At 41.4% G+C, this 16,007-nt stretch overlaps 1 protein-coding gene and 1 pseudogene across 1 annotated transcript in view; both read left to right on the top strand.

Moving 5' to 3' along the window:
- ADCY1 (adenylate cyclase 1) overlaps window positions 1-16,007 on the top strand; it is a 562,816-nt gene that overhangs the window by 213,630 nt on the left and 333,179 nt on the right. The window lies entirely within an intron of this gene.
- On the top strand, window positions 13,960-14,078 carry LOC117356167 (annotated as a pseudogene).

Raw genomic sequence — 16,007 nt, 5'->3', positions numbered from 1 at the left:
TTTTTAACTTGCCAAAAATTGGCCCCACAATCCCAACCAGAGGATCTTGTGTGGATTCTCCCCGCTACTACCCCTTACATACGGTCAGCAACAAAGTCCCCTCCAAATAGAAAAAGGCAAAAGTAAAAATGTTCAAAAAACACACTTCCTTCAAAGTCCCACAAATAAGGCTCCAAATCCAGCCGTGAGCCTAGCACTGCTCACCCTTGTGCTTTCAGACAGTTCAAAAAAAAAACTTCACAATTCAAACGCACACAGTCAGGAAATTCACTTAGCTCTCGTCCATGTGGATTTCATCAGGTTCCATGGAGGTATCCATCAGCTCTATGGCATCCTGGCTGGCTGGCTGGTTTGCCTCAGGGACAGTAGTTGCATCCAGCATTTCAATATCCTGATTCTGTGGGGATTCAGGAGCCCAGTCCCTCGAGCCTCCTTCCTGGGCTGACCCAGGGTAGACTGAATTGTTCTTCCTCAGCTCAGCTTCTAAAGCCCTGAGCTGGACACGCCCTAACCTGTGAGGTGGAAGGGCAACCTGCTGCTTCTGCTGAGTCTTCCTTTGGGCCTTAATTGGACCCAGCAGTTGTGCATTAGCTGAGCTCTGAGCCTGCCTCTTAGGCTGACCCTTTTTGTAAGGGTCCAGGCTCCAGGCTGCTCCAGGCTGTTCTCCCAATATTCCTCCCCTCCCCAGGGTTCTGGATCACGCTGGTTCAATTTGAACTCATAACCTAACTGCCTGTCTGAGTTGGAGCTGCTACATTGGTCAGCCCTTTTCAAGGTAAGGCCTGAGTCCTGAGGAGTTCTATCGGGCACAAGCTTAGCTCTAAGGCTGGGGTTGTGACAGTACTTAAGGCCTCTGGACCAGTATGGATTGTCAGTGTCATATCAATCTGTTGGAACTCAGAGTGATCCTCAAAGCTCTCAACGCTTTTCAACATCTGCTTCACGACCAAGTAGTCCTCATTCGGACGGACAACCAAGTTGCCATGTATTATGTCAACAAACAGGGAGGGACGGGATCTGCCTCCCTTTGTCAAGAAGCTCTGAAGGTTTGGGACTGGGCAATCCGCCACGACACCTTCCTCAAAGCTGTCTACATCCAAGGGGCGAAGAATTGCTTGGTGGACAACTTGAGTCGTCTTCTGCAACCTCATGAATGGACACTCCATTCCTCGCCTCTTCATCACTTTTTTTACAGTGGGGAATGCCTCAGATAGATTTCTTTGCAGCTCCCCACAACTACAAACTGCCTCAGTTCTGCTCCAGGATATACTCTTCTCATCTCCTCGAGGCAGATGCTTTTCTTCTGGAATGGACGAATCTCTTCCTCTATGCATTCCCTCCATTCCCTCTCATTCTCAAGACTCTGGTCAAGTTAAAGAACGATCATGCCACCATGATTCTAATTGCTCCTCGGTGGCCAAGACAACCTTGGTACTCCCTTCTACTTCAACTCAGCAGCAGGGAGCCATACCTTCTACCAGTTTTTCCTTCTCTGCTTACACAGAGTCAAGGATCTCTGCTTCATCCCAACCTGCAGTCTCTACACCTGACAGCTTGGTGCCTCTCAACATAACCCCTCTTCAGTTTTCTCAGTCTGTAAGAGATATTTTAGAAGCTTCTAAGAAGCCTACCACTAGACAATGCTATCACCAAAAATGGACTAGATTTTCTATGTGGTGTTTTTCTCATCATAAGGAGCCTAGCATTCCTCCTTATCTTCTGTTTTGGACTACCTTTTGCACTTATCCAATTCTGGCCTCAAGTCTACATCGATCCGAGTCCATCTCAGTGCAATTGCGGCTTTCTATCAGCCTATTGAAGGGAAACCCCTCTCTGCTCATCCGATGGTTTCCAGATTCATGAAAGGACTTTTCAATGTCAAACCTCTTCTCAAACCGCCTCCTGTGGTTTGGGACCTCAATGTTGTCCTTGCTCAACTGATGAAGCCTCCATTTGAACCACTGGATAGGGCTCATCTGAAGTATCTCACTTGGAAAGTGGTGCTTCTCATAGCTCTCACTTCTGCTCGACGAGTCAGTGAGCTGCAAGCTTTAGTTGCTGATCCACCATTCACAGTGTTCCATCATGACAAGGTGGTTCTTCGTACTCATCCTAAATTCCTCCCTAAAGTGGTCTCGGAATTCCATCTCAACCAATCCATTGTTCTTCCAAAGCCTCATTCTCACCCTGGAGAAGTTGCTCTTCATACTCTGGACTGTAAACGTGCTTTGGCCTTCTATTTGGAACGCACCAAACCACACAGAACTTCTCAACTTTTTGTCTCTTTCGATCCAAACAAGTTGGGACATCCAATTTCTAACACACCATCTCCAACTGGATGGCGGCTTGTATCTCATTCTGCTATGCCCAGGCTGGATTACCCCTAACCAGTAAAGTCACAGCCCCTAAAGTCAGAGCCTTGGCAGCTTCAGTAGCTTTCCTCAGACCTACACCTATTGAGGAAATTTGTAAGGCTGCTACTTGGTCCTCGGTTCATACTTTCACTTCTCACTATTGTCTGGATACTTTCTCCAGACGGGATGGACAGTTTGGCCAAACAGTATTGCAAAATTTATTCTCCTAAATTGCCAACACTCCCACCATCCCATTCTGGTTAGCTTGGAGGTCACCCATATGTGAGAATAGGCTGCCTGCTTGTCCTGGGATAAAGCACAGTTACTTACCGTAACAGGTGTAATCCAGGGACAGCAGGCAGCTATTCTCACAACCCACCCACCTCCCCTGGTTGGCTTCTCTGCTAGCTATCTGAACTGAGGAGATGCGCCCTGCGCTGGGCAGGAAAGCACTCGTGTATGCGCGATGCGGGCGACTCGAAACTTCGAGTTTCTTCAAGCAAGTCTGCTTGTGAGGCGTCCGCATCCGGGCTCCGTCGATGACGTCACCCATATGTGAGAATAGCTGCCTGCTGTCCCTGGATAACACCTGTTACGGTAAGTAACTGTGCTTTTCCTGCTACTCTCTTTTACTTTGTGTTGTTTTATTCTGTTAAATACCTAAGACATTGAATGGCCCATTGTTTGGTTTTTTAATGGGTATTTATTTAATTAAATAGATTCATCACAGTGAGCACTAATAATATGAAAAGGACTTAGTGTATTGATGAATTATTTTAATCTTTATTTTTTAAATCTCATAAGTACGGTAAAGGTAGTCTTCCATTTAAATTGTATTAATTTAATAAACATCCTGGTTATTTTCTTTTATGAACTCTGATTCTAAGTGAAGGCAATTCTTACTGCATACTGATTTGCTGAAGCTAACAAGTGTGCTTTTCTCTTCAGCAGCAGGGTTAATACTCTTGTTGGGAAAGAGGCGGAGGCTTAATGTGTGCCATTTTGATTAAATCTATGAGAACAGTCAACAACTGCTGCAAAGGTACCTGCTGTGAAACTGTTATCCTGAAGGAGAGGATTTCACAGAATTTATTAGGTCTTTTAGAAAAGCTAAAACACATTTCTGGGCTAAAATATTAGAAGATTCACTTCAGATACCTGTTTGAGCCCTGAATATTTTGTAACCATCCAATCTGAAATATTTGCCTTACAAACAAAAGGCAACGTCATCCTGTGTGGAGCTCTCAGTACATGTCCTGGAACAGAAATAGATTAATTCTGAGCCAGAAAAAAAAAATTTGGATGAGCAGACCCAAAAATCTTTTCACTTTATTTACGCAGGTTATTACTAAACCACGTTAAGATCTTTGTACCGCGGGCAGTTGAGGTAAATGCTCTGACGTTCATAGGAATTGAATGAGCTTCAGAGCATTTACCTCGTCAGTCTGAGGTAAAAAGCTCTACCATGGTTTAGTAAAAGGAGCCCTTAGTTTTCTGTGTCATTCAGACACATTTTAATTTTGTTCTTTTTTGTTTGGGGGGCAATGCCATAAAGAGTGCACAAAGAGTAAGCCCCGATCAGCTTTGCTTAAAAGATAAGTGATCTGTCTTTACACCTTTAAGTGTGGAGTTAAAAATATATATAGAAAAACTATTCTAAAGCAAAAAAAAAAATATAGTTGATAGTGGAGGATTGACCAATGAGGAGGCTAGCTATGATAAGCTTGGACTTGAATGAAATATTATGTCCAAGCATAGTTGCTGAGGTCTGACTCCATTAGAATGATAATGAATATCGGCTGAACATTTTGAAGATTTAGGACTCCTTTTACGAAGCCGCGGTAGCGGTTTAATGTGCGTAATAGCGCGCGCTAAATCACCAGATGTGCTAGCCGCTACCGCCTCCTCCTCCTCTTGAGCAGGCGGTAGTTTTTAGGCTAGCGCAGGGGTAGCGTGTGATTAAAAGTCACGCGCGCTAAAGCCGCTAATGCGGCTTCGTAAAAGGAGCCCTTAGTCTTATTTATTTAAAATTATTTGTAACCCATCTATCCACAAACTATCCCCCTCTTTTACAAACTCATAGCACGGGTTCTTGCGCCATCAATGGTGGTAACTGCTCCGACGCTCATAGGAATTCTAAGAGCGTCGGAACTGTTACCACTACTGCCGGCAGTAAAACCCACACTGTGCATTCATAAAAGAGGGGGTATGTGAGAGGCACCATTGGGAAAAGCAATAAGAAATTAATATTTAGATACATCAAAAACTTACTAGTGTGGAGTACTCTATAATTTATACTTGATAGGACAACTACTTCATGTCGGGAAAATTGATTATAAACTGTGCCAGTTTTCCTACTGGAAAACAGTGCATCCTCTCTGCAAGTGGTGTACACCATTTATGATGCAATAAAAGCTCAGATTTTTCCTGTTGTGGGCTAAAATGGACATGAAACAACATGAGGGGAAAAACACAGTAGGGATGGACCAGCTGTCTTCAGCAAAGGGACATAAACAAGCAGGAGAAAGAAATATAGTGAAGCATTTATTGAAAATGCATCCAGAGGTCCAGTATAACAAAATGGACTCCCATGTAGTTTCAAATGAATGCACTTCCCTAGAAAACAAGCTCATGTTGAAAACCAAGATAGTGTGCTTCAGTATCTTAGGAAATTAAAGTTACAGTAGAGTATAACAAATTGAAAACCACGTGCGCTAAGCACTGAATAACGATGGATGTCGTTAACAGAATGCATGACTGGAGGGGGGATGTTAGTGAATGACTGGATTGACCAGATCAAACTAATGGAGAAACCAAGCGAAACCCCCCCCCCCCCCGAAAACCTATGGAGTCGATGATCTTGATGTAAAGGTTTATTAAAAAGTCTTTAGGCAGTTCCTCCCTTGTGTTGTTTTTATCTGGTAGTATGAGGTGATATGCTGGGGTTGCTGAGCCCCTCTTTCTGTTTTCTTGGGCGGGAGGGGGGGGTGTCAATATACTGGGGTCATCAAACTCTTCTTGCTATTTTTTCTGGGAGTGAGAGATCCCAGCCTCAGACAAACAGGCTGGGACTGCCAGGCTCCTCTTTATTACCTTCCATTGAAAAATAATGTGATGGAGCTCCCAGGCCCCTCTTGCTGTTTTCTTTGGTGTTTAAGGTGATATGCTGGGGTTGCCGAAGAAAGAAAGGGTGACAAGACAAAGCATATGTTATTTTGTTTTATGCATGCACCCTGGAGGTCTTGTGTCTGCTGCTCTGTGCTTTTGCATCTTGTTTTTGGGTACATGGCAACTTACTGCTTCAGCCTCAGAATCTCACAGAAAGTATATAATGCTCAAATTATTTTTGATGGAGTCTGCAATTCTACATTACTTAATGCCAGTCTGTGTAGAACTCTGAAGGATATATTTTGGAAAGGTGGTGGTGATATAGAACTTCCACTTCTTCACATCAGCACAGATGTCAAAAAGAGAACTGGCAAATGTTATAGGTGACTCTCAAACCAAGACATGACATCGTTCAGCACAAACTGCGAGTACATTGGCTAAGAATACTTATTGAACTAATGTTTAGCACAGGGGTGTTCAATATCAGCTGTCAAGGGCCATAATCCAGTTGGATTTTTAGGATTTCTCCAATAAATATGCATTTGATCTATTTGCATGCACTGCCTCTATTGTATGCAGACAGGAGCACAGGTGGTCTTCTCATCAATTCTTCCGGTAAGAGACAAAGGCAGAGACAGGGAAGAACCAATGAGTGGACCAATGAGTGGCTTCGCGAATGGTGTTTAGAGATGAACTTTGGATTCCTAGACCACGGAGAGGCGCTACAAGGACTACAGGGACCTGACGGATTACACCTAACAAAAAAAGGCAAGAAAGTTTTTGGACATCGACTAGCACGCCTACTTCGGAAGGCTTTAAACTAGGTAAGTTGGGGGAGGGTTCATACATACATATCAGAGCAGCAAGGATCCACCCTGGGGAAGCAAGTAAAACCCACACTTCTGAGCCTAAGGTAAGTACCCATAGTATACACAAAAAAACAAGGGTCACACTAAAGGGGATAGGCATCTCATCACAAATTTGGAAAGCAATGTACGTTAATGCACACAGCTTGGGCAACAAAATCCTGGAACTAGAAACAGAGATAAGGAATGCGGACCTTGACATAGTAGCGATATCTGAGACCTGGTTCACAGACTCGCATGGGTGGGATATGGTTATACCAGGCTACAATCTACTTCGTCGGGACAGAGAGGGCAAATTAGGAGGGGGGGTAGCACTATACACTAAGGATAATATCAAAACTACCAGGATCACAGAGGTTAGATACACAGGGGAATCACTTTGGGTAAACCTGGCCAGAGGGAATGAAAAATGCCTTTACCTCGGTGTGGTATACAGGCCTCCGAGACAACAGGAAGACAAAGACAAGGAATTGATTGAGGACATAGAGAACATCACTTTGCGTGGTGACACAGTACTGTTAGGGGACTTCAACATGCCAGATGCAGACTGGAACACCCTCTCCGCGACTACGTGTGGTAGCAGAAGAATATTAACCTCCATTAAGGGTGCACAACTCAAACAAATGGTATTAGAGCCCACCAGGGAAAAGGCAATACTGGACCTGGTACTCACAAATGGAGACAGTGTCTCAGAAGTATCAGTGGGAGAGACGCTGGCCTCCAGTGACCACAACATGGTATGGATCAACCTCAGGAAAGGCTTCTCTAAAACAAACACAGCAACGAGGGTCCTCAACTTTAGGGACGTAGACTTCGACCACATGAGAGACTTTGTCCATCAGGAGATGCAAAACCATGCAGAAACTGACAATCCGGAAACTATGTGGTCAAATCTGAAATCCATCCTGAACGAAGCATCTAGCCGCTACATAAATACAGTAAGCAAACGCCGGAGAAACAAAAAACCACAATGGTTCAGTAAGGAAATTTCGGACCTCATTAAAAAGAAAAAAGAAGCATTTATCACCTACAAACATCTTGGGAAAAGGGAGGCAAAAGAAGACTATCTGGCCAGATCTAAGGCTGTCAAAAAGGCAGTCAGGGAAGCCAAACTTCGAACAGAGGAAGATCTAGCACGGAACATTAAAAAAGGGGACAAATCCTTTTTCAAGTACATTAGCGACAGGAAGAGAAACAAAGATGGGATAGAATGCCTTAGGCAATCAGATGAAAACTACGCAGAATCTGATACTACCAAGGCAGAACTGCTAAACGAATACTTCTGCTCAGTATTCATCTGTGAAGCACCGGGAGCTGGTCCACAACTACAGATAAGAGACAGCCAAAATGACCTGTTTCATGATTACGAGTTTACACCCAGTAGCGTCTACCACGAACTCTCAAGACTCAAAGTAGACAAAGCCATGGGACCTGACAATCTACACCCCAGGGTACTCAGAGAGCTGAGTGAAGTTCTGGCTAAACCACTATCCGTGCTCTTCAATCTTTCCATGCGCACGGGAAAAGTACCCCTAGACTGGAAAACAGCTAACGTAATTCCACTCCACAAAAAGGGCTGCAGAACAGAGACAGAAAATTACAGACCGGTGAGTCCATAGTGTGCAAACTCATGGAAACACTGATCAAACAGAAACTCAACAAAATTCTAGATGAAGAAAATTTATGTGATCCACACCAACACGGATTTACCAGGGGAAGGTCCTGCCAATCTAATCTGATTGACTTCTTTGACTGGGTGACCAGTCATCTGGATGCCGGGGAGTCCCTGGACGTGATATATTTGGACTTCAGCAAAGCTTTTGATAGCGTTCCACACCGCAGGCTGTTGAACAAACTAAAATCGATGGGATTAGGGGATACATTCACTACATGGATAAGGGATTGGCTAGATGGTAGGCTTCAAAGGGTGATGGTAAACGGTACCCCCTCCAAAACGTCAGCAGTGACGAGTGGAGTACCTCAGGGCTCCGTCTTAGGGCCGATTCTATTCAATTTATTCATAGGAGATTTGACCCAAGGGCTTAGAGGAAAAGTATCACTGTTTGCCGACGCCGCCAAACTATGCAACATAGTAGACAAAAGCAGTGTGCCTGACTTTATGACGCAGGACCTACGGCAGCTGGAACAGTGGTCATCAACTTGGCAGCTAGGCTTCAATGCTAAAAAATGTAAAGTAATGCACCTAGGCAAAAAAAATCCACACAGAACTTACACACTAAATGGTGAAACCTTGTCCAGGACCATGGTGGAATGTGATTTAGGAGTGATCATTAGCAATGATATGAAGGCTGCCAATCATGTGGAGAAGGCTTCGTCCAAGGCAAGACAAATGATGGGCTGCATCCGTAGGGGTTTTGTCATCAGAAAACCTGAAGTCATAATGCCACTATACAGATCCATGGTGAGACCTCATCTCGAGTATTGTGTTCAATTCTGGAGACCACACTACCGGAAAGATGTGTTGAGAATTGAGTCGGTTCAGCGAATGGCTACCAGGATGGTCTTGGGGCTCAGGGATCTCACGTATGAAGAAAGGCTAAAAAAACTGCGGATGTACTCACTGGAGGAGCGAAGAGAGAGGGGGGACATGATTGAGACCTTTAAGTATATCACGGGGCGTATAGAGGTGAAAGATGATATCTTCAGTCTTACAGGGCCCTCGGTAACCAGAGGACACTCGCTGAAAATCAGGGGAGGGAAATTTCAAGGTGATGCTAGAAAGTACTTCTTCACCGAAAGGGTGGTCGATCATTGAAACGAGCTGCCTCAGCAGGTGATTGAGGCCAACAGCGTGTCAGATTTTCAGAGAAAATGGGATATTCACATGGGATCTATAGGGGAGTAAAAGTCGGGGAGTGGGTCATTGGTATGGGCAGACTCGATGGGCTATGGCCCTTTTCTGCCTTCAATTTCTATGTTTCTATAAATCTCAGCATATTCATTGCGGAAATCTTGAAAAACCAACGTGGCGAAGGCCGAGGTTGGGCACCCCTGGTTTAGCACAGCCACTAAATTCCCTGCTGCAAATGTCACTGCAAGCCACTGACAGATATATATGGCAGTGGTTGTTAGAGATGGGCTGTCATTTGCAAACCACAATATTACAGAACCGTTTTTTTTTTTGTAAAATAAATTTAAGTTTAGCCTCTAATTTTCTTTAAAAAAATTTTTTATCAATATTGTGCAATGTGCTTAGTGCTTCAACCCAACAGTCATAAATAAATTATAAGACCAATCGTTTTAGGGAACCATCATCGCATCATTACGTTACCAGAACCTGCCTATGTTATATTGCTATTGACACAACTCCAGTTCTTACTATGGCAAAATAAAGCCAATATACGGTACATCAAGTTCATAAAGCAATGAAAGCGCAATTTATGATCATAAAACAATCACTTAACTGAAAGATCTATTGTCCAGGAATCAAAGCAATATATGTAATAAAGTTTGGTTCTGGTTCAGTAACTTTCAAAACCCCAATCGTGAAAATGTGAACATTCAAGAAATCCTTTACTTTTCGATATGCATTCTCAGTTATTTTCTATTCTCCAACTCCGGCTGAGTTTCTCTTATGAGACCAGAAAGAAGCTGTTAAGGTACTGGGGGGGAGGGGGAAGGGGGGGATTTTAACCGATGACCTCTGGAAGATGGAATACGTTAGAAACATAGACAAATGATTGCAGATAAAGGCCAAATGGCCTATCTAGTCTGCCCATCCACAGTAACCATTATCTCTTCCTCTCTCTCTGAGAGATCCCACGTGCCTATCCCAGACCCTTTTGAATTCAGACACAATCTCTGTTTCCAACATCTCCTCTGGGAGACTGTTCCATGCATCTACAACCCTTGTAAAAAAGTATTTCCTCAAATTATTCTGGAGCCTATTACCTCTTAACTTCATCCTGTGCTCTCTCATTACAGAGTTACCTTTCAAATGAAAGAGACTCGACTCATGCACATTTATATTATGTAGGTATTTAAATGACTTTATCATATCTCCCCTCTCCCGCCTTTCCTCCTAAGTATACAGATTGAGATCTTTAAGTCTGTCCCCATATGCCTTATCATGAAGACCACATACCATTTTAGTAGCCTTCCTCTGGACTGACTGCATCCTTTTTATATCTTTTTGAAGGTGCATCCTCCAGAATTATACACAATATTCTAAATAAGGTCTCACCAGACTCTTATACAGAGGCATGGATACCTTCTTTTTCCTACTGGCCATATCTCTCCCTATGTACCCTAGCATCCTTCTAGCTTTTGCCGTCACCTTTTCAACCTGTTTGGCCAGGGTCACAAGGAGGGTGCTGAGGCTATAGCTCTAACCACTGCACCACGCTCTCCTCCTGGGACTTCTATATTGCTTTTTCTGTGTGATTTATATCATCAGAGTAGTATCTGGGGCAATGAAGTGTTAAGTGACTTGCCAAGGGTCACATGGAGCTGCAGTGGTGATGTGGCATCTGCTCTAACCACTAGGCCACTCCTCCATGTACCATGAATGGAGAATAGGTACGGATGTTTTAAGAGATAGGGACTTGTATACCACCTTTTTGTAGTTACACAGTCACATTCAAAGCAGTTTACATACAGGTACTTCATGCATTTTCCCCATCTGTCCCAGTGGGCTCACAATCTATCTAATGTACCTGGGGCATTGGAGGATTAAGTGACTTGCCCAGGGTCATTAGGAGCAGTACAGGGTTTGAGCCCACAACCTCAGGGTGCCGAGGCTGTAGCTCGAACCACTATGTGTAACTAATATTGCTTGCTTCATCATCATGTCTCATAATTAATACCATTTGATGAACTAGTATATAGAAAAAAAGTACATTGCTTCCAGACAATGTTTTGACCTTCTTTTAAATGAGCCATGAGTTCAGCATATTCTTAGAATTGGCAACCAGTTTTTCGGCTGCACCTGTTGAGCTAAACACAGCAAGATTTCCAAGTGACTATTGTATCCATTTAATACTTATCTACATAAAATTACATCCATTCAATTTTTTCTAATAACTAGCAACAGGGGCACTTGGATAAAACTCTCACCATTACTTAAGTGTCATCCTAATTTAACTGTCCCTCTGCTTGAAATCAATTCTTCTTGTGCCTCTTAAATGCTTGCTCGAATGGGTCATATTGCAAATTAATTTAAGGAAAATTAAATGAGGACTTGTGACTCGATTTTCTCACTTCAGCATATCTACTTAGCATAAATGGACCATAAAAGGGTTTTAACCAGGACTTGTGCTGACTGTATTGTATGGAAAACCAAAAGGACAAAATATTTTGGCATGTTTTCAGTTCATTTGGACTTTTATTCATGAATTTATAGGGGGAGGGTCAGGGGGGGGTCAGTCTGTTTCACGTGCTTGTATTATTAAAAATGTTAAACATACAAGTGCTTTTAGTTAAATGCTAATTGAAATAAATCACAATAATTTATAAGTTAATATGTATTAAAATTTACCCCCCTCCTTTTACTAAACCGCAATAACACTTATTAGTGCAGGGAACTGCACTGAATGCTCCACGTTGCTCCCAGCGCTCATAGGAACTCTATGCACGTCAGGAGCAGCGCGGAGCATTCAGCGTGGCTCCCTGCACTAATACCGTAACCACTATCGCGGTTTAGTAAAGGGAGGTAAGTGTGAACTAAAGGGCTCTTCAATAAGTTGTATTAGGTGCTAATGCATGCCAAATGCAGCAACAATACATGCTAGTTTTGCTATCTGTGTACAATAATGCATGATAATGATTTTTATTTTAAAAAATTTTAATCTTGTATTGCACTTATGAAAAGTTTTAAAAATGAATAAAAAATTTTAAAAAATAAAATAAAAAAATTTGTTTGGAGGAATGTGTCAGGGGCACAGAATAGACGTGGATATACTGTTCAGATAGCATTTTAGAAAGAGGACCTGAGTGTTTGTTCTTGTTTTGAGTATTTGATTGGTGGAAATGGAAAAGTTACCAGGTGATTACAAATTCTTCTTTCTCTACAATTCTATCAGTGTTGTGATCCCAGTAGTTTTATGGCACAGCAACATTACAACATTATATGAGTGTTTACACAGTTTCCAGTGGCTTCATTATGCTTCTCTGTATACTGTATACAGTAGGTCTTCTGACATTGGCTTATGACATTTTTTTGCTACTTCAGCTTGTCTGTGGTGTTCTTTGCTCACACGTTTAACGACAATAGACTGTTTTCAGTCCAATTCTTTATATGCGAGTTTGCAAACCATTGGACCCCTGAGGAAGGCGTGTTCGCCAAAACACAGTCCATGTAGGGTCTGGGTGGATTTTTATCACTATATATTTTTTAGCATTGTACTTTTTTAATTGAATTTTCATGGTTTTATATGTCAGTGTTTAATATATTATCTCCAAAACATCTGTATCCACAGTTTTTGTTTTTGGTTTCATTGGTGGATTGTTTTCACTGTGGATCATCGGGTCTCCCCATTTTTCTTTGTTATGACATGCAGTGACATTCTGACATCAGTATATTGCAAAAAAAAAATAAAGTGTCAGTATTAAATTTGTTAGCAGTGGTTCTACTGAACCAATTGTTAAATCAAGGGGCCTCAAAATCCAAAAGGATATTAACTCAACTAGAGAGAAAAATTCTCTTCAATCCGAGTTATAGTTTTTTTCATTGACCTTCAGCTAGAAAAAGGCTCGAAGAAAAAACTCCCATAAAGGGAGAAAAAATTCTTAGGTCAAAACCAGCCAATACTTTCAAAGGGTTCACAAGAGCCACTGAAAACAAATTGTAAATCAGTTAAGGAAAATTTTGACTTAATGTGAAGAATTTTGAATTGCCTTATTTCTTTATTTGGATTACAATCATTGGTTAACTTATGAGAGAATAAAATGATTATGGAACCATACTGCCATTAAGTTAAGTCTAAATTTTTCTTAACTGATTTACAATTTGTTTTCAGTGGCTCTTGTGAACTCTTTGAAAGTATCGGCCAGTTTTTTGACCTGAAATTTTTTTTTTTCTATGTGGTAGTTTTTTTCTTCTCGAGCCTTTTTCTGACTGAGGGCCGATGAGAAAAATTATAACTCGGATTAAAGAGAATTTTTCTCTATAGTTAAGATCTTTTTGGATTTTGAGGCCCCTTTATTTAACATTTTTGATTGAACGGTTGGTTCAATATAGCCACTGCTAACAAATTTCAAGTAGACACATTTTTTGTTGTGTTACTAGTTTATAGTGTGTCTGTTCCTTCATTATTATCAATAGTATTGGTATATTGCACCCAGCGACAAGATATTTAACCATTTCCAGTTCAATGTCCCTTAAGCATTTCTGTATCATGTTGTGCTCTACTAGTGTTTTTTGAAATAACTCTTTGTATTTCTTGCTGTGTTGCTGCTGTTATTATTCATTTTTCCTGTTGTTGGGTTTCCTTTTCTTCTGTAAATTCTGGTGCTTCCTTCCTCCCAACAAAATGTTTGTGAAAGGTTGGACACTGACCGTGTGCTGTTTTCTTTCATGCTCTAGCAAATTTTGAGTGTTTGTTGATGCTGGAGGCTTATAACAGGAGCTCTAGATAGCGCTTTCAACTCTTAGGATGTATGATCTCAGTTGACACTATAGCCACACCACCCTGAATGCACCCAATCTTGTTTGATCTTGGAAGGTAAACAGTGTTGGGCCTTCTTAGTAGTTAGATGGGAGACCACCTGGAAATACCAGGTGCTGTAAGCTTATCACTTCATATTTTGATTAGATTATAAGCTCTACTGCGCAGGGACTGTCTCTTGGATGTTTTAATGCACAGCACTGTGTACGTCTAGCAGCGCTAGAGAAATGATAAGCAGTAGTAGTAGTAATACACATTGATTCTTGCGCATTACCTGTTGGGCATGGAAGCGTTTGTTTTTGTTGTTAGATCCAATTTTTCAAGACGTTTATGATGCCAGTGTATGAGTCTAAACCCATATGAGAGTATGGGAATAGCAAGATAACTTGTGTTTTATTCTGTGCTGGTAGAGCACTTTCCAATACAAATTTCACCCTTCTGTGATATTTTTTTGCTGATTTTTTTTTTCTCTCAGTGTGCTATCAATCATCTTTCAATCCATGTATTCCCCTACTGTTTTGGAATAATATAGTGCTTCCACAAATAATTTCAATAGTAGGAACATGAAAAACTCTTCATGCAAATGAGGCAATCTAAAAGAAATAGTGAATGATAAGCTTGCACATTGCAAGAGCTCAAGGTGGTATGACCCTACTAGAAATAAATTAGACACATAGACTTACTATTAAATGTCTTCAAGCATAACCAACAGCATCAAAAAGCTGAAGCAAGGAAGTGAACTGTCAAAATTAGTTTCCGTTTTTAAGCTGAACAAATGTTTTGATGAATAGAAAGAATCTGGATAATCTACTTGCACGTTTGGGCAAAAAGGAAGCTGAATTCATAAAATATGTTAAAAAAGAAAAAACCCCAAACACTTCAACAACCAAAAAAACCCTATTTGAGATGGACCAGAGAATAAGAAAGAACCAACTATAGAGCATAGTTATCCACATGCTCTGCCTTTAAGATGTGTTATTTTACCGCTAAAGGTGTGTGTGTGGAGGGAGAGAGTTATCAACATTGCCTATCATTAAGATTAGTTATTTTTACCACTAACTCAAGCCTTTTTAGTACTGGTCACATTTTATGCAATGAGACCCAGATATTGATAGGCCCCATTGATAATTTCTCCCTTACTCATAGAAACAGGAAAACATAGATACGAGTTGGTTCAGCAACCCAAAGCAAATCAAAAGGTGATACAAAAATTGTTTCAGGGTAGTAAATTTGAACTAACATATTAGAGATTATTACTGTCTGAAACATAGATTGTAGAGAAAATGGTTCACTTCCAGCATAGCAAAAAGTAATAAACAAATAAAAATAGAAATTGGCAAAATAAATAATGTTAAGTTTGTAGCACAGAACTGGAAATAGTCATACGTTTCATTGCTGGGTATGAACTGCTAATGTCGGATAGCCTTTATAAAGATAGCCTTTATAAAGAAAGACACAGATAGCATGGCTTATCCACTGAAAACAGCCCTTTTACCCCTAAATTCTATAAAACGTGCAAAAAATTGCACACACAATTTTGGTTGTGTATCCAAATTGTCGTTTCCCCCTCCCCCCTATTTCTAAGCTGATTAACATGACGACCCAAGGTAATCACATCGAAGCCCATTTGGAACTGATGGGCTTCAGTGTCGTTGTCGAGCGGCAGCTGCCTGTGTGGTTTTGTTGAAGGAAGAGTGTGTGCACAACGTAATTAGACAATAAACTGATTGGTGCCAAAAATTGGCTTCTTAACAAGCGATTTCTGGTGCTATTTATAATCAATTACATGTCAGGCGTGTACATTTAGGGATGGGGTCCGTGCGTAAATTTTATGCACGAGTCAAAAAAAGGGATGCAGAAATGGGTGGGTCATGGGCGAGTTAGTGGTGTTACTTTAAGTTACATGCGTAATTATAGAATAATTTAAGTGCAGGCATTTCCAGCACATTTTCATTGTTGCAAATGGCTACACCTAAATTTCCCGGTGTAAATGCTACTCTATAAACTGTGCTTAATGTTAATTGAGTCTAAGTTTAGGTGCAGATGCTGTTATT

Source organism: Geotrypetes seraphini, chromosome 2 (genome assembly GCF_902459505.1).
Source record: "Geotrypetes seraphini chromosome 2, aGeoSer1.1, whole genome shotgun sequence".
In the NCBI taxonomy this organism is placed as follows: domain Eukaryota; kingdom Metazoa; phylum Chordata; class Amphibia; order Gymnophiona; family Dermophiidae; genus Geotrypetes; species Geotrypetes seraphini.
Note: the sequence above shows the minus strand (reverse complement) of the source record. Positions and strands in the feature narration are given on the sequence as shown.